The sequence below is a fragment of the Pleurodeles waltl genome, chromosome 6 (genome assembly GCF_031143425.1).
Source record: "Pleurodeles waltl isolate 20211129_DDA chromosome 6, aPleWal1.hap1.20221129, whole genome shotgun sequence".
Taxonomy (NCBI): Eukaryota; Metazoa; Chordata; class Amphibia; order Caudata; family Salamandridae; genus Pleurodeles; species Pleurodeles waltl.
The window spans coordinates 1,059,332,393-1,059,358,167 of NC_090445.1; the positions used below are offsets into that span (position 1 = coordinate 1,059,332,393).

The 25,775-nt window shown below is 41.8% G+C and overlaps 1 protein-coding gene across 1 annotated transcript in view; it reads right to left on the minus strand.

Annotated features, from left to right (window-relative positions):
• Positions 1–25,775, minus strand: part of PLEKHG5 (pleckstrin homology and RhoGEF domain containing G5) — an 834,379-nt gene that overhangs the window by 797,847 nt on the left and 10,757 nt on the right. The gene's annotated exons all lie outside the window — the stretch shown is intronic.

Sequence of the window (25,775 nt, forward strand, 5' to 3'; positions counted from 1 at the left end):
CTTGTTTATTTCCCCACATGTATGCACTCATGTAGTTTCCTCTAGAGTGTTAGATGCCTCAGATAACTCATGATTATACCGTACGCGATGTGTGAGTATCTTGCAAGCATTTTGAATGCCAATGTATACCTAGTTCAATGTTTTCTCATGAGGTACTTAACACAAATGACACTTGTGTAAAAAACTTAAGAATGTTTCACATTTATTGTGAAAGCCCAACTTTGAACGCATCTACTAAAGACCCTAATCATACAGAATTGTTTCTAAAACCAGATTATTTTGAGCAGCAAACCAATTGATACATATTTAATAGTTTTCTTCTTACAAAGCAAATGAGAGGATATTCGCGCATTCGCTTGAATCACTGATAGAAGTCACAATGGGAGTAGATCGATGACTGCTAGCACCATGCTAAAGGCTCTGCATTTTTGCATTCGGCCAGCTTCAGTCACTTAGTAATGCAGAGCTACTAAATGCAAGCATACCACAGCCTTTTAATGACTGATCCCCAAGTTCCTATATTTCCCTCACAGCATTCTCTTCCTGGGAATCACTTGTAGTGCTGCTGGATACTATAGTAGAATGATCCATTTGTATCTCCGTATGACTTCTTGTTAACCCACTAGGTGTGAAAACACTGTTTTGGAGATGGGCACAACCATACTTGCAGATGCCAGTTGCTGGCATGCCCCCTCAATGCATGAAAGGAGCTTCTGCAATTGAGGGAGTGCTGTACACTATATAAAATAATAAATTAATTAACATATTACACCTGGTTTCCTGACTTATGGAACTCAGTGTACATGGCTTCAAGGAAAGGTATACTCTGTGGTAAGTCAATTCACATCTCCGCTCAGTTGCTCAAATTTTCTTAAAAGATTTGCAAGTTCCTTGTGAGTGAACTGATCCTCAGTTCTCAGAACAGGCAGTACATGAAGTAACATAAGCAAAGTGCAGATAATAGGATAATGTGGTCTCAGGAACAAGGAGTCCACATTAAAAAATAGAAATATAACAATTAGACGATGCTCGGTTTGTAAAGAGAAGTGTTTCAAATGCTCGTTAACCGTCCTCATTAAGGCAGATTTTTTTCAGGAAAGAGAGCTCAGAGTTTACAGATCAGTACAAAGATCTACCAGGAATCAAAGTGAACACAGTAAATGAAGGGAACTTGAAAAGCAGCCTCAAGCAGCACATCACAGGCCTGTGTGAACCCTAGTGAGGTCGTAGACCACAGGTTTGACAAATCCTGCTTTACTGCACATGCTCTGCCTAACCACAATGTTTGTATATTATAATCAAGTACATTTGTCCTCAAAAGCTCCCTCTTGCCAAAGCACAGTTGGTTTATTCTCTTGCGTAAGACGACAAGGACATTAATTAGTAGGGGACGCCACACAATTTAGCAGATCCCGAAACCACAGATGACCACGCAATGGTATGTTACCTGAAAATCATTGTCAGAAAATAAACTGATGTAAATATTGTGCCTTAACTATTCTTTTAGGAAATATCTCCCGAGTGGGGTTAGTAAAAGAAAATCTACACCCCCTAGGATGATAAGGGCACAGTATTTTTGTCAGACGTTATTTCAATAGATGATATTGCTGCTTAAACCCCATGCAGTCTAGCAATTGTTCAGGGATATTTGTTTGACGGTGAGGCAGTGTTCAATGATTACAAGGGGTGAGTATGAGAGAGACACTTTTGTTGCCACATTGGCACACTGCAGAGGCAACATGAAGAGGTGAAAAAGGCAAATATATTTTTGTCTTTCACTTTTCACAATATTAATTACACAATATTTTCGGAGTTTAGGAATGGGTATGAAGCTAGGGAGAAGATGAAGGAAAACAGAGACAGTTCTTTGAACCAGTTCTTATTTGTCTTCTGTAAATTGGTAAAAACAAATAGGTGATGGATGGAATGTTTGAAATATTCTCAGCCACTGGCAATCGATCGGACCGCATCCCACTCCATCTTTTTTTTGCAAACCATGTCACCCCAATTTGGACCCCGCCATATCCACATTAGTTATGGCCCTGATCCCCCGGTAACAGTCCAGCCCGAACGGGTCAGTCCGAACCACCAGGCCAGGCTCTCCCTGTACCGTACTGTACATAATCGCGAGGAGCAAGCAGGGTGTAGCATGACACCTTTTGCAAGAGGTATGGTGGGGCTGTGTCTTGGATTTCTCTGTACGCTTTAGGGATTATCTTTTAGTGCACACTATGCCTGCCCATAGCCACTCTTCTTGGAGTTGTGTGTCAGGCTGCCAGACCATCCAGATAGGTTAAAAAGTGCCCTAGTAGCAATGTTATTCATTTAGTCAAACCAAACAAATGGCTATTTGGAGAATCCTATGAATAAGCTATTGCTGGAGTCCAGCTACCTGCAGAATAATGTGTGTAATAGCGAATGAGTTTCATCAAGTGGGAGAGACTGGCGCATTTGTTTCTTATATGGAGCAGCTGAAGTCAAGCGGCTGTGGTGGAGGTGTTGGTGATTAAGAGCTCCAGACGCATGCTGTTTTTGAATAGTATATCTATGTTTCTAGGGGGTAAGAGAGGGTGGCGGGAAAGAATGTGATTTGTTGCTGTGATTATGATTCCGTTTGCACTGTGTTAAGCCCAGCCTTTCTATCCTGGTAGTTTCCACGAATGTCCATACTAATTCTGATAAACTTCTCTTCAGGCTATGCTCAACCAAAAACCTATAAGCTCATACATGGATCTGCTGAGACATTTTGATTTTCTGAGTTTTGTTTGGAATCGAAGAATGTACCAAACTGGTTCATGCAAATATTTGTGACATATTATTCAAAGATAGAAACTGCCACCAAACTTACACCACTCCACCTCAAGGTCTCTCCGTGACAAGACCTTTGCCTACGAAGACATGACATGGAGTGACCTAACTGGAAATGATCTCCCAAGACAAATATCAAATCATTTAAAACTCTCCCTAAAACAGCGCTGTACAGATTTTCTGGTGTGGATATATAACATTTTAAATCACAATGAATAGGTGGGCAAAATAACCTTTAATACTCCTCAAATTGTAAAGCACTATTACATATGCCTAATCTGCATATTACAGTTCTAATGGGAATGCTTATAGAGATGTGGTCCATATCCTAAGAGGCACACTGTCCTGCTCCTCTTTTTATTCTAGTCTTCCCTTTTCCCCCCATGAAAAGTATGGGCGCATGAAATTAAAATGTTATCTGTGAAGTCGTAAATCTCACCCTTTTTGAAGAAAGGCAAAGTTTAGTGTGGATCGACCCCAACTCCAGCAGCCAGATATCCTGCCCAAGATGGAGGGACCCTCAGGCTGCAGGGGAAATGTCTACTGACCAGAGGACTTTTCCCTACTTCAACTCTGGGCAATCCTTAGCTCAAAGAGGGTGCCAGAGAAACAAGAGACGCAGCTCAGCAGCTGCGAATGTCCCACCAAAGACTCATCCTTACTATAGGGAATGGACTGTATGTGGTTTGCCAGTTTAGAAGTAACTGCCAAGCAGCAGTGATACGCTAGCGGCCTTAAATGAGGGAAGGAAGGTTTTCCCACTGTTGTGAAGTCAACTGCCTTCCCCCTCTTATACACACTTGTGTAGTTTTTTTCTGTATCAGTAACTATTAAGTATTTTGTATGAAAGAACATCCTTTCTTTAGGTTTGTTTTAGCAAATACTCTGAAATGTGGTGCGTCAGTTATTCACGAGCATTTTGCGTGTATTCAGTTTTTCTCATGAATTACTCAACGCAAATTACACTTGTGTAAACAAATATGTGAGAATGTTCCAAATTTTATAAGAAAGCCCAACTTTGCATTCCACCTAAGAACCCCTAATCATACATAACAATCATGTCTAAAAATAAGATTATTTTGAGCAATGATACATATGTGATAGTTCCCATCTCAAAATGCAACTGAGGATATATGTCCATTTGCTTCAGCCAATGATAATTACGAAATCACTTGTAGTGCTGCTGGATACTAGTGTGGATAGTGGATACTAGTGTAGTATGATGGGACATTTTATATATGTTATACTCTTTAATCTGTGAAAGCACACTTTTTGAGATGGACACAACTAAGACTTGGGGATGCCCACCTCAATGTACGGAAGGAAGGCGTAAGTGCTGTACAATAAGATACTCAAAGAACTCTTCTGCATCGTGAAGGAACTCTCCAACCCTAACGCCAACGTCAACGACGTCCCTCCCTCCCAGAAACTCTGCGACAATCTCTCCACCTTCTTCCACCAGAAAATCGCAGCCATCCACGACAGCTTCAACACCGCGCCTCCGCCAGACCCCACCCCCGACGACTCCTCCCACGCCTGCCGCCTCACCACCTGGACCCAAGTAGACGACGCCGAAACCCTAACAACCATGAATTCCATCCACTCAGGATCTCCCACGGACCCGTGCCCACATCACGTCTTCAACAAAGCCGACGCCACCATCGCCCCCAAACTCCGCAAGATCATCAACCTCTCCTTCAACACCGCCACCTTCCCGGACAGCTGGAAGCACGCAGAAATCCAACCCCTCCTCAAGAAACCCAAGGCTGACCCCAACGATCTCAAAAACTTCCGACCGATCTCTCTCCTCCCTTTTCCAGCGAAGGTCATCGAGAAGATCGTCAACGCGCAGCTCGCCCACTTCCTAGAAGACAACTCCATCCTAGACCCCTCACAATCTGGATTCAGACGAAACCACAGCACTGAGACCGCACTCCTCGCCGCTACAGATGACATCAGACAACAAATGGACAACGGCAAAACCTCAGCCCTCATCCTCCTCGACCTATCAGTCGCTTTCGACACAGTCTGCCACCGCACCCTGCTAACCCGTCTCCACGAAGCCGGCATCCAAGACAAAGCCCTCAACTGGATCTCATCCTTCCTCTCCAACAGAACCCAGAGAGTCCGACTCTCACCCTTCCGCTCCAAAGCCACCAACCTCATCTGCGGCGTCCCCCAAGGCTCCTCTCTTAGCCCAACGTTGTTCAACGTCTACATGGCCCCCCTCGCACAACTGGCCCGTCATCACAACCTCAGCATCATCTCCTACGCCGACGACACCCAGCTCGTCCTCTCCCTGACCAAAGATCCGCTCACCGCCAAAACCAACCTCCACGAGGGACTAAACTCCATCGCCGAGTGGATGAACAACAGCCGCCTGAAGCTCAACTCCGACAAAACGGAAGTCCTCATCCTCGGACGCACCCCCTCAGCCTGGAACGACTCCTGGTGGCCCACCGCCCTCGGACCCCCACCCACCCCAGCCAGCCACGCACGAAACCTCGGCTTTGTCCTCGACTCTGCCCTCACCATGTCCAAACAGATCAACGCCGTCTCCTCTTCTTGTTTCAACACCCTCTGCATGCTCCGCAGGATCTTCAAGTGGATTCCAACAGGAACCAGGAAGACGGTAACTCAAGCCCTCGTCAGTAGCAGATTTGACTACGGCAACGCACTCTACACAGGCATCCCAACGAAAGACATCAAACGACTCCAACGCATACAGAACGCATCCGCCCGCCTGATCCTCGACATACCCCGCCGATGTCACATCTCCCCCCACCTGAAGGACCTCCACTGGCTCCCTGTGGATAAAAGGATCACCTTCAAACTCCTCACCCACGCACACAAGGCTCTACACAACACCGGACCCACCTACCTAAACACCAGACTCAACTTCTACGTCCCCACACGTCAACTCCGCTCCGCCAACCTCGCCCTCGCCATCGTCCCCCGAATCCAGCGCAAGACCTCTGGCGGCAGATCCTTCTCCTTCCTCGCCGCCAAGACCTGGAACTCTCTCCCCACCTCACTACGCCAGACCCAGGACCTCCTCACCTTCAGGAGACTCCTCAAGACATGGCTCTTCGAACGCTAGCAGCACCCCCCCACCCCCCCACCCCCAGCGCCTCGAAACCCTGTCGGGTACATAGCGCGCTTTATAAATTCACTGATTGATTGATTGATTAAGTGCTGTACAATAAGATACTCATTAACATGTTAAACCTGGTTTCCTGGCTTATGGAACTCAAAGTACATGGCTCCGTTGAAATGCGAGTTCTCTGTAATGTGTCAATTCACATTTCGACCTCATATCGTAAAGAAGATTTGCCAAGATCCTTGTTATGAGTGAATTGGTCCACAGTTCTCAGAACTGGCAGAACATGCAGTAACACACACAAAGTCCAGGTAATAGGATTATGTGGTTTCAGGAACATGGAGTACACAATTAAGTAAAGATATAACAATTAGATGATGCTCGGTTTGTCCAGAGAAGAGTTTCAAATGCTCGTTAAACCGTCCTCATTGAGCTCAGAGTTTACAGATCGGAACAAAAAACCATAAGGAACCAAAGTTAAAACTGCAAATGAAGGGAACTTGAAAAGTCGCCACAAGCAACACTTACCACAGTCCACGGTGAACCCTAATGAGATCTTAGACCTCAGGTTTCAGAAAGCCTGCTTTACTTCACATGCCGAGCCCGACCACTGTACATTTAGAGTACAATCAAGCGCTTTTGTCCTCAAGAAGACCTTGAGCACAGTTTGTTTGTTCTCTTTCATAGGGCGTAAAGGACAATTAGTAGGGAATGCCACACAATTTAGCAGATCCTGAAACCACAAACGACCACGCAGTGGTATGATACCAGAATATCATTTTCAGAATATCAATTTATGTAAATATTGTGTCCTAAATATTAGGTACCACAATAACTCCAAATTGGAGTTAATGATCGCAAATCTATACCAGGTGGGATGACATTTTTGTAAGCTATATTTAGGGCACAATATTTATGTCAGATATTATTTCAATTGACAATATTCGTGAATATAACCCATTCAATGTAGCAATTGGTCAGGGATATGTGTTTGATGAGGAAGGAATCAATGATTACATGGGGTTAGCGTGAGAGCGACAATTGTGGTGCCAAATTGACACACTGTAGAAGCAAAGCACCATTATGGGATGTACATGGCTAACAAACTTAACAAGAGAAACAGACACTTAACAACCTTATGTTTGTTTAGTCTGTCTTTCACTCTTAACAAGTCTAATTGCACAATATTTTAGGGCTTTAAGAATGGCCGAGAAGCCAAGGAGAAGATGAAAGAACACAGAAACAGGTCTTGTCACTACTTTCTATTTGTTTTCTGTAAACTGGTAGCATGAAGCATAGAATACGACGGGTTAGAGGTAGATGAACAACATGGTGATGGTTGAGGTGGCTGAGGTATGGATGGTGGGGCATTTGCAAGTAGGGTAATACTTACTGTAAACTCTCTTATTTCTATATTCTAAATAATAGCTGCTTTTAACAGGTATCCATAGCAAATACATTCACCACTTAGGGTCTGATAATGGCGGCCCCAGTAAAATGTGATCCAGCGCAACCACTTGATTGTGCAGGGATCATTATTTTAGGCGTCATAAATTCTGCACTCCCATTAATGGTGGTAAGTCAAAACTGCCAGATATTGGCAGGTGAAAAATGCCCAGAATACATGAAAGATGCAGCTCTTGAAGCGGTTAGCAAAAAATAAAAACATGCTAGGCTCCATTTTGGCATGCTAAACTTGGAATATGCAATAATTATTACACCAAATACATTTTGAACATCTTGCACATCTGGCATTGAAGTACTCATAATCAAGCCTTTATTGTTGTGGACCATTGATATATATGGATGGCTGGATTGATCTAGAGCTTGCTTAAATTCTTTTAGGAGACGTGGCCCTTCATATAGCGAGTGAGGGCATTTTGTTGAAGAATCCCACGCAGTTAGAAGGTCTGCAGCCATGAGGAGCACACTGGGATCTTTGGAAAATTAGGATTTGCTGTTTAGATGACTGCAAGGAGTGAGCGGGGTGTGGCAGGACACCCTTTGGAAGAGGTAGGATGGGGTGAGTTTTAAATTCCTCAGTAGACTATGGTGAATATATTTTATTGCACACTCTGCTTGCCCGGCAGACACTCTCCTTGCTGTTTGGTGTTTGCATGTCAGGCTCACAGGCAAAGCCACATATTTAGACTTAGAGCGCAAGTGCATATTTGGAGATTCCGATGAATAGGCTATGAATAGGCAATTGCTGTGGTCCAGCTACCTGCGGGCTAATGTGTCTCTAGGGAATTTGCTGCATCAAATGGGAGAGGCTGGCACATTTTTCGTATGTAGCAGTTGAACTCGAGTGGCTGTGGTGGAGGTGGTGGTACCAAATGGCTTCAGACTCATCCTGGGTTTGAATGATATGATGTTTCTAGGAGTTGAGAGAAGGTGGCAGGAGAGAATGTGACTAGTTCATGTGATCATGATGTGATAAGCCCAGCCGTTCCCACCCTTGAATTTCCAATAAACATAACCAGGTAATTTCCATAAAGGTCCATACTAATTCTGCTACAAATCTCCAAGGGCTGTGCTTAGCCAGCAACCCCAACCTCATGCACGAATCTGTTCAGACATTTTGATTCCCGATTTTGTTTGGAATAGAACAAGGTACCTAACTGATTTGTGCAAATATATTTGTTATATTAGACAAAGATGAACATTTTGACCAAACCTCCAAAACTCCTCCTCAATGGCTCTCCGTCACATAGCCTTTAACTCAAGGACACGACATGAAGTGACCAAACAGTAAATGATCTACCAGAACAAAAGTAAAATCATTTAAAGCTCACAATTAATGGCAGAGCAAAACAACCCTTAATGCTCTTCAAATCGGAAAGCATTATTCAATAAGCCTAGACAATTAACTCTTCACATATAGATGTACGTGCTCAATGAAAATACTTCTACAGACATGGTTCATATCCTATGAGACACATTGTTATCCTCCTTTTGTTTGAGTCTTCCCCTTTTCCTCTTGGAACATAGGGGCACGTGAAACCTAGGCGCAATTTCAGACCAATCAGGTGCAAAGCCCCTCATTTCTGTCAGCAATGCAGAGAAGGGAAGTATTTCAGGGGGTCAACACAAATTCAAGTCCCTGTGTTAAAATATACTTTTTAACTAATAAAGATCCCACAAACCGATGAAATCCCATGAGGCATGAGAACACAAATATTGCAAACGACAACAGAGAAAATCAGGGTGGTAGATGATCATGAGAAGCATGCTTCAAAATAACAAGGATCAATGAACTGACATGAATATGGATACCATCTGCATGGACAGAGGCAAAAACGCACTGAAATGCTTTATGAAAAATAGGAACTCCATTGATAGCTCTCAAAATAAGGCAGAACTCATTATATCACAACAAAAATAGCAGCAAGCCATTCTAGTACATTATCAGGAAATCAGGGGCACTGGGGTAGGCATACGAAAACAGCCTTGGTCATCCAGACATTTACAATTAACATTGTAAACTGCATCAATAAGATACATTATACTAATCTAGAAGAAGAAATTGTGTAAATTGCACCAGACCATGGGGTGAAAAAGTCCACTTCCTCATAAAATAAGGAATGGGACTCCCCGCATACTCAGGACAATGAATGAACTAAACCAAAGCAACCCACAAAGGAAAAGTACAGCAGCAGAAAAGAATAGAGGTAATGCTGATAAATATGAGAAATATGTGCCTGAATCAAATGGAGTAGGTTCTCACTGGATAGCTGCTCCACAAAAGAAACAGGGATGGATAACATATAGAAAAAGACAAAAATGAAACTCTTAATGAGGAAACCGAAGAGGTCCTTCAAAAAGTATAATAAAATATGTAAAAAATGAATCCTGAAATATAGATGGATTCGGGGGAAAAAAACACCTAATTCTTAGGTGTTGCTGACATCATCCTCTTTCAAGAAGGTTGGTAAGCAGCATGACAGGTGCAAGGCTAACTGTCATTAATTGTTGAGGTAATGTTCACAAATCTGGACATTACATGGGAGCCTGAACCTTACCCATGGAGACACAGTAAAGAGAAGGGTCCAAAAGCAACCCCAAGCAAAGCAGTACCTATTATAGATATATACCCATTGGATAATGCCCGTCTGGTAATATAACAATTTGTACCCCTGACCCACATTACAAGGATTTAAAAAAAAACACTTAATCTAGTTGAAGATCACCTCAGACAACTAATAATGCCAGAAGGCACCATAATAATCCCAGCTATTAATGCCCTTCTGGGATTAATAATCCCAGAAGGCTGGAGATGTCAAAGCTAGAACTGCAATAGATCACCTCGAAAGAACTCCATGGCACAAGAACAGCTGGGGTAGACCATTTTTTTATCAGGGCCCAATTCCAGGGAAGAAGAACTCTACATTCTATCCTTCTGTAATCGACAGGAAGGGATATTACTAGTAGATCATAGTCGAATGCCCTTTGCTAATTGATCCTAATTTAAAGACATTAGAGTCATCTGGCATATTGGAAGTGACTCCATCAGGTTACTATCATCTGCTATAATTTGGGAAGAGGACAGACACATCTGATATGCGATGAAGTGGGTAAAGAGCACTCAAAGAAAGGCTGAAGACACCAGTGCAAGTTGTTAGAAAACATTTTTACGAGTGTCAGAAAACAACCTCTAATAACAGCAACGTAAACATATGAAAAGTAGACTACATTCAAAATTCAGCAGAAAATTATGAACAATGAATATCAAGAGCAAGATGAAAAGTAGACTAATTCCAAGATACAGCAGACAAATATGGAAAATCAATATCAAGTGCAGGATGTTGGTCACAAGACTGATTCAATGTCTAATTCTTCTCTGGTGGGAAAACAAGAACCACTGGGTTGAGTAATAATCTAAATTGGTAAGTGCCAGGAGCAGGGATAGGTGTATGGGTTAGTGGAATATTTATGTTATACTCTACCATGCATTAAAACGGGGACCATGCCAACATTTCTGAGAATTCTACCATGGAAGGAATAACCTTTCACCATGCCTGCACCAAACAAAATTGTCAGAGAATGATCTTTCCCTGACTCGTTTGCACTTTTTGTGTATTCTGTGCATTCTCGGCAACCTCATAGCGGTATGAATTTGTACACATAAGTAACAATGAGAAACACAAAAGCATTAATTTACAAGAGCAAAGCCCCATTTCTGATTTACAAAAACACAAATAGTGAGATGTTGGCCTCATTTTTTTAGATTTAATCCCACAGAAATCACACCTGTAGGTTGTATTGTCTGCAGGGCAAATCCTCTTCAATGGGCAAGTTTATAATCACTCCAGTGTGGATCCATCTGCAAGTCTGTAATAGTCATCAACTTTTTGCTGGTGGTTTCCCACCCTGAGTATGTTTGCAGCACAGTTCTAGTCAAAGTTCAGGAGCACATGCACATTTTGGTGTGGGAATTGGGAGTGAACACCACTCAACGGTGATAGGGTATATGGGGAACAGTACTCCCAAATGAGAAACATGTTTTCACCACTGACAAACAAAAAGAAGTTTCAAATGCACTTTTGCATCCCAATTTCGCATTTGACTAAGCAATTATACATGAGTGTTCTTGGGAACCTTCAACAGTTGCATATTCCCAGAAGTGCATCAGGAATATCGTTAAAATGTACTAAAAGTTGCTGATTTATTCCACACATTTGTGTCTAAAAGAGTACATTTCTGAAATTGTTTCTCAAACTTGTGTGGTTTGTGGTGGGTGTTTATCCGGATGTGATGGGTGGAACTGTGCTAGGGAATGTTCTCAACAACCAGCAACAGCAACAGCTGCAGTGGGTAAAGCAAGCAGAATGCAACTTCTCCCTTGATAGGAAATATTTCAACTTTGAGAACCGTTATTACACGTCCACTATTATTATCAAGCACTTATGCTGCATCATTGCGATAAGACATCCTGGACTCGAATTCTGAAATACTATAAATCAAGCAAATATGGAGTAGATTAAAAGTGTGTCCTAAATTTACTCTTGTTCACGAAAAAGAAAGAAATATTTGCGTCCTACAAACCACTTTTTCATAAGCAAGAAAAGATTATTAAATGAAATGGTACCAATTTTGTCTAGTAAAATCTGGATAAACCAGTCCTAGTTTCTAACAGGGCTATTAATGTTGTTGAGTAAAAGCGTGTTCTCTTATTTGTATCAACAGTTGTTCTACAACAACTGTAACCAAGATGAATCAGGAGCAAATGAAAATCAAAAAAAACTCGAATTCTAAGATTCCAAGACTGAGAAAACAATCTTTCTGGAGTGTGATGGTCCTTACAAACCAACGTTTAGGTTAAAATTGTGTGATTAAGGCCCCTTGTAAAATAAATAGACCTGTGTCTATAGTTATGTGTTTTTCCTCCTCAATGTTGTAAACTAGTCTGTAAAGCGCCATTTACTTTGGGATTACAGAATCATTAGTGGACATCTGCGGCCATGTATAAAACGTAATTTTAAAGTGTCTGTTGGAAACAAGATAGGGTGATACTGTAAATCTTCTGAAGTTGGTCCTCAGACATCCATGAAGTAACTTGGAAATAGAGAGAACATGGAGTGCCTTTAGGGAGCGAATGGTACACTTTCAAACTCTACGCTGCAAACACGAAAATAGTGAGTGACTCCCAGGATGGTTTGCACATGTTATGTTATGTGATATTGAGTTGCATGGCACACTAATCACGCAAGATGGGCATGTCTGTACTTTTGTGGCCCCCAAGGTGCTTATATGAAGAGTCAAGTCTTCAGTTTCTTGCGGATCGAGGAAGGGTATGTTTCTATCCCAATTAAATGTTTGTGATAAAGAGGAGAATTGTAGATTAACCATCACAGTTTCACAAGAAATTGGCTGAGTCATATGTTTTAAACACTGTTCAAGAAAAAGTATTCACTTTGGAATGGTCTCTCGCCATTAAAAAAAAATACTTCTTTCTTCCACTGCTCTTTATTCCTAACTATTCCTTCTAGGAGACTGTCAGTGATATGATAAGACTATAAATACACTGGATGGGACGGGCAGAGTCAGACTGGCATATAGGGGAATCTGGTAGCGCAAGAAGGACTACTCTGATAGGTCAGAGTGTGAGATTTTTGTGACTGTTTGTGGGCCTGTTTTATGGACTGATGGGCTGGTATTTACTGTTCATTTTCCTGATATTACCTCAGACATTGCCTGTAGCAAGCATATATGCATGCAGTCCCCCATACCTTGCAAAACACCTGTACAAAGTGTCTTTACCTGTTCAAGACGGACCCGATCTGCAAATGTGGGCTACTTTATTTTAGCTATCTGCTTCACAAATAAGGGTCACTTTTATTTTGGTGCCTGTGACTTTTTCTGCCCTAGTCTGATCTCGGCCAGGGATAAAAAATTAAATGTTATTTTCCTCGATTATCATAGTTATTTCCCACATCAGACACTTCATACATGCTCAAACAGCAGACCTGATGCTCCATGCACAGAAATGTTACAGGTTTCAGATAGAACTTAGGCAACACCGATCTTACAGGCTCATGGCTTAGATGCAACGGATGTAGCTATTATAAAAACATGAAATCACAAATCAATCAATAAATAACATTTCATGTCTCCACATGATTTGTGAAACAGCAGCAAGTATTCCTCGTCATGAATTGCAGTTCAACTGTCAGATTTACATTTATTTTGGAAATACACTTATTTCACCTAAAGAACTTGACAGTCACTAACTAATAACACACATTTTCTGGCTCAAAATAACATCTTTTCCTTTTTGGGGACACTATAATATTAATAAAAAATAGTATTGAAAAATAATATAAAAATAATAAGAACCATCCCCACCCAAAAAAGGTTGTCATTTTCTGTAATTGGAGGTTTTTGTTCCAAAATAAGAGCTTCCTACTTCCCACAGCAGAACTCTAACCTTTTCTGAATAAAAACTATTTTTATTCCCCAAATATTAGTTTTCCATTTTCATCAAGTACATCCTGTTTTTACTTCTCCCCCGCAAGGACGGATACTGCTGGTTGGAAAATGGCCATCTCTGAAGGGTCACCCCAAACTTTTTGCCTTCCTCCTCCTCTTTTTTTGACCTCATTTTAGTTGGCTTTAGGACTCTGAGCACTTTACCACTGCTAACCAGTGCTAAAGTGCATGTACTCTCTCCCTAAAACATGATAACATTGGCTCATACCCAATTTGCATATTTAATTTACCTATACGTACCCAGTAAAGTGCACTGGATATGCCCAGGGCTTGTAAACTAAATGCTACTAGTGGGCCTGCAGCACTGATTGTGCCACCTACTTAAGTAACCCTCTATGTCCCAAGTCTGTAATTGTAAGACCTGTGTGTGCAGTTTCTTTGCGATTTTGACTTGGCATTTAAAACTACTTGCCAGGCCTTAAACTCCCCTTTTTCCACACATGTCACCCCTAATGTGGGCCCTAGGAAACTCATATACAGGGTGCTATGTAAGTAAAAGGCAGGACATATACTTGTGTGTTGTACATGTCCTGGTAGTGAAAAACTCAGAATTTCGTTTTCCACTACTGTGAGGCCTGCTCCTCTCACAGACTAGCATTAGAACTGTCCTCAAGTGGTAGATTCTGATCTGGAAGGAGTAGCCCTGCCATGTTTGGTATGGCCAGAATAGTAATGGAGAACCTTGCTACTGATGAAGTTGAATTTAATATTACTATTTTTGAAATGCCACTTTTAGAAAGTAGGCATTTCTCTGCACTTACTGCAATCCATGCCGTACATCCTGTCTCCAATCCACGTCTGGGCTGGTTGGCAGCTCCCCTAGTGCATTCCAATAAGTCAACCATAAACACAGGACACTCAGTCACATCTTCATTCATCTGCATACTGAATGGGTCTCCCTTGGCAGTAAGGGTGGAAGGGTCCCTTTTTTCACTTCAAAGGCCAGTGGCCTTCCCTCACATAAAGGACTGATAACCACCCACAGGGATCCTGACAGGCAGGACTGGGCTGAAAGTGGAACTTGTGCACTTCAAACCCACTCTTTGAAGTTTTCCCCACTTCAAAAGCACTTTTGAGTTTATATATTGGGTCTCTGACTCCGCCAAATCAGATACTTCTGGATCTACACCTGGACTCTGTCAGAGAAACTGCCTGGCTGCCCAAAGGACTCATCCGGACTGCTTTGATGACAAGGACTGCTGTCCAGCTTGTTGCCCTGCTGCCTGCTGGCCTCTGACTTCGCTGCAAGGACTTTGCCTTCCTCAAAAGTGCTCTCCAAGGGCTTGGATTGAGCTTGCCTCCTGTTCTGAAGTCTCAGGGCCAACAAAGACTTCATCTACTAGCTTCTAGCTAATTCACCGACTTCAGCGATTCCAATACCGACTTCAGCAACTCGAGCACTGTTGCCCTTCCCCGACGCCACACTGCTGCCTGCTCTATGGTCCTCGCTGCACGCCACGACCGCAGCCTGCTATGCAAGTCTAATATCGCTGTGATGCCGCTGACGTCCCACAGTGTGATCGGACACAGTGAAGTCAACACATCACGACTGGATCCATCAACCCCACCGGGTCAGAGGAAACCTACACCTTGCCATGGACGCTGCACCAGCTCCCCTTGCAACTGGACGGAACCGATGCCTCACCTCCCCTGCCCTGCAGTGCGGAACTGACGCCTCACCTCCCCAGGTGCCATAAGGGACTGACTCTGCACTGGCTCCAGCAATGCAACACCTCCACGACTCCGTGCAACATCTTTGTTTCTTCTTTTTCAAAAGTACTGTGCCTGGGGGTCCATGCAACTCTGTGACCGGTGCCTGTGGCATCGGACTATTGGGAACGACTCCATTAATGATACCGTGATAGCCCCAGTTGGAGCTATTGTGTTTCTAAGTGCTTTAGTAGGATTTAATCTTTAAAAAAACTCAACTTTCCTTGTGTACATTGGATTTTCATTGTTTTGACCTTATTGTATTCAGGTAAATATTACCTATTTTTCTAAATATTTGAGGTGTGTTTTTGTGGTGTTTTCACTGTGTTACTGTATGAGTTATTGCACAAATACATTACACAGTGCCTTCTAAGTTAAGCCTGCCGGCTCTGTGTGAGGCTACCAGAGGGTTAGCACAGGATAATTTGGGTTGTGTTGTGACATACCCTGACTTGGACTGTGATCCCTACTTGGACAAGGGTGTATACCTCAGCCAACAAGGCACCCCATTTCTAACATTGCTTCAATGTACAGTGTCACTCGCCCATGTAGCAACATCATATGCTAGGTGCAGTTTCATATATCCTGGTTCAGCATCGCTCTTCTGTATGGTGCCAAAAGCACCTGGGATCCCCACCATCATATTCCTGGGAAGGCCGCAATATGCCAGAGGTGGACATCACATGTCAGGAGTGGGCACCATATGCCAGGGTTTGCCAAAGTATCTCAGGGATACCCATCATATGCCCACATGTTCTCCCACATATACAGACACATGCATAGAATCATGCTTCGATACTCATAGCCTTACACTAAAAAACAAATACACACTTTACCTGCTTAACACTCATGTCACTTAAGCTGGACTGCTGCTTATGTGCAGGCATCTCCTGATATCCCTCAAACCAATCCATCCAACTGAACTAACTCCAATAGCTCAATCACCACCTTATTCCAGAAGCCAGCTACCCTGAGGTCTGGCCTATAGGGCAATCAGGCAGTGCCCAATGGACTGGGGTGCCAGGTGAGTGTGTTGGCCGTTTGTGGCTGCTTGTGGGCATCTTTATTGTCTGCTGGGTATGTTTTTACTGTTGATTTCCCTGATATTAAAACAAGCAATGCCAGCAGCAAGCTGAAATCCATAAATTATACCAAACATTATAAAATACTTATAAGGTGTGCCTTAAAAAGTTCAAAACTGTTCCAATTTGCAAACAGGGGACACTTTTTAAGCTATTTAATTAACTAATGGAGGCCACCTTTATTTTGGTGATGGGGCCTTTTTTCTCTCTCAGTCCGACCCTGGGTATGCTGTGGCCTGTAACAAACAGTGGGAAATATATCCAGGCTTGTTGAACACCCTGAATAATTATCTTTTTGGCTCAAACAGTGATAATTTCGAAGCACACATTTGCTTACACCTTAAAACTGAAACATAATGTCTAGAACTTCCTGCTCCACTTTCTATTTGTCGTAAATTCCAGAGGATTTTTCAGTATTTTGGTGTTTTCACAACCTAAAAAAATCACTGGTTACCCATGTCTACATTTTTTACACTGAAAAGAAATTCACAAGAAAGTGTGCTTATAAAGAATGTTGCTTTTATTTACTTCCTTTCATTGTTTATTTATACTGTAAATGATTCCTTTTGTTTTTCATGCTGGTTGTTGCCTTCCTTCCATCATTTGCTTTAACTTGCTAACTTTCTGTTATTTCTCTCAGCTCATCAGCACTCATAACCTTTTCCCTGCATGCCAGGTCCAGTTTCATTTCACAGATAATTGTGGTCGAAGAGATGTTTGCAACTCATTAAAATTTGATTGCATCAGATAGAAGATTATCATGGGCATTTAACACACCATCCTGCTACTCTATCCTGTAGTCAAATGCAGACATGAACTTTCAGCAAAATGGGTGCATGAAACCTCTTCTGAGTGTGCTCATAGACACTCATGATGTTCATGACATGGCGCCTGACCCTTCCATCTGAGGGGCTGTGGTTTCTAGAAACAGGCTTGTCAGACCATCAGCATATACAACTGCACACAGGAATGCTGGGTTCAGGGCATTTCTGACAGATGGTTAATATGGAGGAATCCATATGCAGAGTGATCTTTGCTGTCACAATTCTGAGGTCAGAGCTTTCAGAAAGTGACGCTTCAGCCCTTCCCCAGTAAAGGAGGATAACATCATGTTGATGCACCTTAATGTGCATTAAGATTATCATGTCAATATGATGAAGCCCCATAATGAAAAAAATCAGCCTGATGAAAAAGATTGAGGAAACTCATTATGGGGCAGAATAATAAGAAGGAAATACAATTTTCACAGATATCCAAAGATTTTTGCGAAAAGGTATGTAAGAACACCAGTACTAATTTTAGTTTATTAGGTAAATAAAACCATAAACTGAAACAATCAGCAATTTTACAATTATACCTTCAGTTTTAAAATCATCCATTGAATTTAAAAAACTAATACCCACAACAATAGGCATACATGTTCCCTGCTGTACTCTCTCTTAGGGACTAAGGGCCTGATTACGACTTTGGGGGAGGGCATTACTCCATCCCAAATGTGACGGATTTCTCACCGCCGAATTACGAGTCCGTTATATCCTATGGAACTCGTAATACGGCAGGCAGGATATCTGTCACATTTGGGATGGAGTAATGCCCTCCTCCAACGTCGTAATCAGGCCCTAAATGTACAACAGAATTTAGCCATACACGGATGGTCACCATGCCTTTGATGACCTACCAAAGCACAGCAAATTGTATGAACATGCATAGTGCAAATGTAGTGAGCAAACAAGCAGGATAAGGCATGTAAACAGTCCATTATACAGGACAGCAGCAATAATCAAAATCCAACCTCTTCCCTAGACTAGGGGGCCATATGACATGCTTGGTTATCATGCATTCTATGAGCAGTCTAAGCGCAGCAGATCCTATGAATGTGCATAGGGCAAACATAGAGAGCAACCAAAGCAGAATAAGACATATAAACAGTACATTATAGGAACAAAACAGCAATAATCAAAATTCAGCCTCTTCCCTAGACTAGGGGGTCATATGACATGCTTGGATATCATGCGTTCTATGAGCAGTCGAAGCGCAGCAGATCCTATGAAAGTGCATAGGGCAAACATAGAGAGCAAACAAAGCAGAATAAGACATGTAAATAGTAAATTATATGAACAAAGCAGCAATAATCAAAATCCAGCCTCTTCCCTAGGCTAGGACAGTAAAATATACTTGGATACACCGGGCTAAACAGGCCATGAAGATGAATGTCCCTCACAATAAACCCCCACACATCATGCATTCCAGTAAAAACATTTAAATGGTGCATGTGCAAACATAAAAGACGGGGCGACATACTTAAAAACCGTGATCCTCTCAAAATTGGGGACCATCTAGCATACACAGGGCCTAAGGCTAAAATCTGCCTACATTATCATGATAGGAGTAAATATTCCTCATGACCTACTCCTAGCAGCCTGTCCGCATTACCCAATGAGTGGGGTAATGGTCAGTTCCTTGTACTCTCCCCTAGTAACCCGGCCCGGTCAATAAATCATAACAACATTAGTGGCCCAAGCAACACTTCGCACTATGTTGGGGGTTTGGCCCTTCGTTTCCCAATATTCAGTACCATACCTAGATCACAGACACTGCTTTTATGTGGTTGCTAAAAATTTGTAAGTACTTTACCAATAGAGTGTTCAACACAGGGTTTTGGGATTTAACCTCTCAATGGCCACTGACCTGCATGTTCTTACACCAAGGGCTAAAAACTCTTTACGTAACAGGGCCCTACGGTATGCCAGTAACTTAGGACATGAACAGAGTATATGTATAAATGTCTTGTTTGTTTATTGGCACAAGCAGCACCATCTATTCTCCCATCGTCCATTCATCTGCCATTTGGGGATGAAGTCTAAGGAGGGAAGGAGACCAAATTGTATTTTCATAAATTCCTTTCTTGGTGGTCAGAGTAAGTGCTGCCTCAAAGTAGAGGTATTCCTTGAGGGTTTCATTCAAGTTTATCACCAGCCACCCATGGACTCATCTTGCTGATAACCATTTATCTCCAGGCGGCTTTTCAGCTGGATACATTTATTCATGGCCTCCATAGAGATGGTATCACTTACGTTCAATGTCCAAAGGTCAGAGAATCAAGGTTCTTTATGCTATTCTGTAAATATTCAGCAAACTGATTTTTCTCCCTCTTGAGATTGGTTTCCGCAAACAAGATGTGCTAGTTTCTCTTCAAGAGCACTCCTTAGGTGATGACAACATCTAACAAAGACTCCTTGTCTGTCTAGCGATTGTTTTACCAAGGAGAACTCGAGCCTTAGTTGAGTGGGGCGGACGGACTTTGGTAGCTGAAACACTCGCTTGTATGTTCGCAATATAAGTTTATCCAAGATGGCCGTGTCTTCCCCTAGCATTATCTCTCTTCCATCAGTTAAATTGGGTCTGCTTAGATTTTATCACCATAATCAAGGCTTTAAGGATGTGACCCCACAATTTTTTCCTTAAGTTGGAAAAAGCTAAATTTAGAGCATCCACGTTAGCTTCTTTGTGCAGCAAAGGACCCCTCATGTCCGGTTTAAACCCTAGATACATATATGATGTTGTTTCATCCATCTTGGACCCATTAAGATGCCATTTTCTATTTTTGAAATTGGGGGGTTGAATAGTATAATTTTAGTCTTTTTAAGGTTCCTTTCCAGCTGTTTTTTAACAGAACACTCTGCTAGCCTGTTTGTCAATCTTTGCAGACCTCCTCGGGTGTTACTTAGCAGTAGCACATCGTCAGTATATAAAATATTGCACAGCTTCTGTCCTCCAAGACTCTCTGCATGCAGCAACACCACAGCAAGGAAAGATGATAAGTCAGAGGTAAACAAATTACCAGAACACCAGATTTGAATCATGGGTCCCTGGTATAAATTCAAGGTCAGATGTAGCAATGGCATTTCTTACATCAGCTAAAGCATTAGGAGTTGTAAAAAAGAAATATATTACGAATTGGGAAAGACTGCAGTTCAAAAAATAGTCTTTGTTAATGTCTACCGCTTCTTCCCAGTGAAGAGGAATAGGACAATAACACAGGGTACAAAGACAAGATGACAGCATGCTTGGCACAGTTAAAATGGAAAACGGGGTGAGATTTATGGATTGAGGGAGGGGTGACTTGGATATGGGTGAGTGGTAGCTACAAGGGCTACAGGGGGTAAAAAACGAATGGACAGGGAGGAAAAGACAGTGCAGTTAAGAGAGGATCCCAACTTTCAAAAGAGTTTTATAAAAAAATTGTGGGGGAATGTGTCCCTTAAAACAAAACTGAAAGCACAACCTGAAGAAAAAATATTTCACAAAGAAGAGCATTCACCAGGTTGGTTTCATCAATCTTGTAAAGCCTATTAAAAGTTGTGGAAACATTTATCAAAACCGGTTTGACAGAAAACATTGTGAAGAAATGCACAGATAGACACACACACACACACATTTTAAAAATACAAAACCATAGAAATGTGCGTGTTTTATCTCAAGTAACTATAATTCATGCCCTAGGGTAACTATAACTCATGCCTCCGCCATGCACAGTACTTTAGTCAAACATTTTACTGAAAATATTACATTGATATTATCAATGATATTATCAAAGATGCCATGAATGCCTTAATTTGTGGGATAATTAGAAGTGCATGGCGAGGGCGCAAGTTATGGTTATCTTAGGGCACGAGTTATAGTTACTTGAGATAACTATAACTATAACAGGTGAATTTCTTTGGTTTTGTATGTTTAAAACGTGAGCCTAACTATAGCGTCCGTGTAACCTTTGGTTTTTTAAGTGACTTTCTATGTTTTGTTTTTTAATTCTATTTCCTAACTGTAACGTCCCTCTAACCTTTGGTGTTTTTCAGTGAAATTCTATGTTTTTTAAAGTAAAGGAATTTTCATTATTACACGTTAAACCAACCATCTTTGGCCATGCACGGCAGGAGTTGGAAACAGAGGCCAACCCCTATAACCACCCAAGCCTACACCTGCGGCCAACTCCTATAACCACCCAACCTTGCACCATGCACAGCGGGGATTAGCTACAGGGCTTGGCCTGTGGCCAGTCCCTGCGGCCAGCACCCATAACAACCCAAACCCACACTGCGCACAGCCTTTGGCCATGTACAGCAGTAATTGGCTGCAGGTCCACATGACCCCCTCCCCTGGCCAATTTCCACCCCTTGTGGCATAGCCTTCTAAAATGTATTTTTTTGGGGAGGGGGGCCATGTGGCCCCCATCCCATGGGCGATCTCAGCACCAGGGACCCCTTCCCCTGGGGCACTGTCTAAATATATTTTTGGGGGGTAGGGGCCTGGCAGCACGGCCCACCCTCCCCAGGTCGTTCTTGTCCCCAGGGCTCCATCCCCTTGTGCCCGGCCTAAATATTTACATTTGTTTGGGGGTAGGTCACGCAGCCTCCCTCCCCAGGACGATCTCCCCTGGGCCATGGTCTAGGGACCCCATTCCCCAGGACCCGACCTAAAAATGTACATTTTTGGGAGGGCGGGCAATGTTATCTCTGTTTCCCTGTCTGCATCTCTGAGGGCAGGGAAACAGAGGAATCCTCCACTCACAGTGAGGGAGAGCTGTTTGACAGCCCTCCCTCTCTGCAAGCGAAGTGTTTGTTCTAACTTGGTGGACGCAGTCAGATCCCGCCAAGTCACAGCAAACAGCTATGCCCTGTGGGTGGGCACCAGGGACATAGCAGGAGCAGGCCCTGGGGGATAGCGGTCCCCAGGGCCATCTGTGGCTCCTCAATAGGAGCAGTGCAGTCCCCCTCCAATGTTTCAAATAGCCCCGGGGAGGTGACGGTCCCCAGAGCTGCAGGGAGCCCATGCAGCCCCCTCGCACTGTATTTGAATAGAGCCTCTGGGAGGTGGTGGTTCCCTGGGGTTGCGGGGGGTAGGTGCCCCTCCAAAGTACATTTGATTAAAGCCCCCCGCACACTGTTTTTGACTGAAGTCCGTGGGAGGTGACGGTCCTCGGAGCTGCAGGGCCGGTCCCCCCACATTGATGATTTCAATACTCCTGGTACCTGGCTCACCCAGGGGCCTCACAGAATCAAGCACTGGAGCCCACGTTTTTTTTTTTTTTGTTTTTTTTTTCAGTGGATCCACCATTACTTCCACTGAAAATGTTTTAAAAAATGCTATTTTCTTCTTTGTTGAAGTGTTGGCAGCCAGTTAGATCTCAGCATGAGATCCGGACGATTTGCGAAGCCTTAGCATCCCTTCATGTACAACTTTGGTTTTGTTTTCATATTACTAAAAAACTACTGAAGAGATTTACACCAAATGTCAAAAAGGTCACTTTCTGTCCCAAGAGCTACCTTTCTGCCAAATTTGGTGTAATAGTGTCCAGTAGTTTGGGCGCTATAACTGGCCCCTGCTTGATGGATCACCCAAAAACTTTCCAGACAGCAGCTCAGGTGAGCGTCAAAGTTTTTGGGAAATTTTCTGGAAGATTCGTCAACTAGCACAAAGATTTAGGCAAGGAAAAAAACACTTTTTCTATAGAAACTAGATCCTAACTATAACTACCTATTGGCGATGGCCACTAGGTTTTATATATATATATATATACGTATATGCCCGTGATCAAGGTCCTTCAGACTGAAACGCGTAGGGCGGGTGGTTTTTGTGCTGAAAACGAATTGAATGGAGCCTAAATAAATGGATTTTTGAAATACGAGATCCCGGAGTGCGGTGGTTCCTGAAGAAATCTAAGGAATGTTATGTTGACATATATAGATATATATATATATATATATTTATATATATGTATTCAGAAAAACTGGTGCAGGGTAATCGCACACCAAGGGCTGCACAACATCCAAATAGGCTCGTAAAAATGTGGAGTCAAAAACCACTTATAATTAATTTCATTGGCTGCTATTTATTGAAAAAAGTTTAAATGCAGGTTAGATTAGAACCGCATAAAAAGGAATAAGAAGCACAAAAAGAATCAATAATGTGCCCACCAAGAACAAACACACGCTGTCCCAACCAAATGTCAACGCGTTTCGGCAAAAGCCTTCAACAGGACATTGGCAGACATTTTTACACCCAACTATTTAAACCCTATAGTCCTTCTTTGTTGTTAACTACATAGCTAGAGGGAAGTGCAAACGGAGCGGCCATTTTGTAACATAACAGTTCTGGGTTTGAGAGTTAGAAAATAGTAATCCTGTGCTTAGATGAGATATAAACTTCAAAAATAACATTGTGTATTTCTTTTATATTGTAATACCATATCACATATATGATGTAATCGCCTGTAAATGCATAAATAATATATAGTCATAATTAATAATTGTTAAATACAGGAAAAAGAACAACCCAGATAGAGGGTTTTTTCTCTCTTTCTCTTCCTTTTTTTTCCCTTTCTCTCTAATATCAAAGTATTGTACACTTTTTACTTGATAGTTTTGGAAGCCTGATATATAAATAGATAAATACATAAATATGTGTACTATAACTTAATTACAATACAATCAATCTATATACAAGCTATAAATAAATAAATAAATGGAATAATTCCAATCGATTCTTATCAAGGAATGGCAATAAGAAATATATAAAAAGGACAGATATATAAATAGATGTTAATAACCAAAATTCTATACGATTTATGCTAAAATATAAATATCTCAATTGGTCTTAATAACAATGTCAAATTCAATTAAAGATAAATCATTACACAGTATATAAAATTGATCATGGTCCTCTAAATGTTAATATACTATCAAAAGGAAAAAAGTATTGTGTCCATAACACAGGCAAAGCTATCATTAATTTTAAAGTTGCAAAGGAGACCCAACAAATTCAACAACAAGGATATATATGTACAGACCGCAAGAAACTCCCTCAAAAGTGCATAATACAGTGCAAAGGTGAATTAGATGAGTGCAACACCATAAAGGAAATTAATACTGTGATAAATAAAATAACAAAATAAACTAAGTTCCAATCCGGAAATCTCATTAACCAATAAAGGATCCTAAAAAGTAATTTTTAAAGTGTCAAATGAATTTCATGTTTTCTACTGTAAAAAAGTATAAAAAGGAATCTAAAATCTCACAGATGTACATGAAGCTCTGCATCTAAATTATTACCCCAGGGGTTTTCTGTGCCTAAAAGTAAAATCATTTTAGACTCAGTTTGTCTCAGGTGGGCAGTTCTATTACCCCCCCCCCCCCCGGGGATGAGCAGCAATGGTTTTAATACCATAAAATGTTAAAGAGCTGCAATTGCCTTCATGTACATCCCAAAAGTGTTTGGCAAAGGGGTAAGATGGATCATGATTCTTGATAGCTCTGAGATGTTGTAAGAACCTGACTTTCAATTTATGAATGGTGCTGCCTACATATTTTTTATGACAACCACATTCAGTAACATACACGACATATTCAGTTTCACAAGTGATACGATCTGTTATGTCACAAATTTTCCCTTCGAATGTAGTATATGTATGAGTATTTTGTGCATATAAACAGGATTTACAATGTCCACATTTCCAAAAGCCAAGACTTTTCTTAGCTAGCCAAGATGAATTAGCTTTGGAACTGAATAGACTTCTGGTGAGATGGTCACCCAATGATTGAGTTTTACGATATGTAATATGTGGATGAGGACCTATACTGTCCTTTATAGCAGGATCTTGTCTCAAAACATGCCAATTTTTCTGTATGATGTTGTTTAGTTGTGAGTGTTGCGAATTGAATTCCAAGAACAGTCTAGGTGAAGATCCATCATTTTGCTCTTGATTGTTGATGCTACCAGATTTAAAAAGCAGTTTTTCTCTAGACATATTCAGCACCCTCAAATGAGCATCTTTGAGAATCTTTAAGGGATACCCTCTCTCCAGAAATCTCTGTGTCATAATAACAATTTCAGTGTTGAAGCATTCATCATTAGAACAAATTCTACGAGCCCGTAAAAATTGACTATATGGGATGCTCCATTTCAAAGCTTTAGGATGGCCGCTATTACCATGCAGAATTGAATTACAAGCTGTTGGTTTACGAAAGATAGTTGTTTGTAAGCTGTCCTTTTGTACAGAAATCTGGACATCAAGAAATTCTATAGTTTGG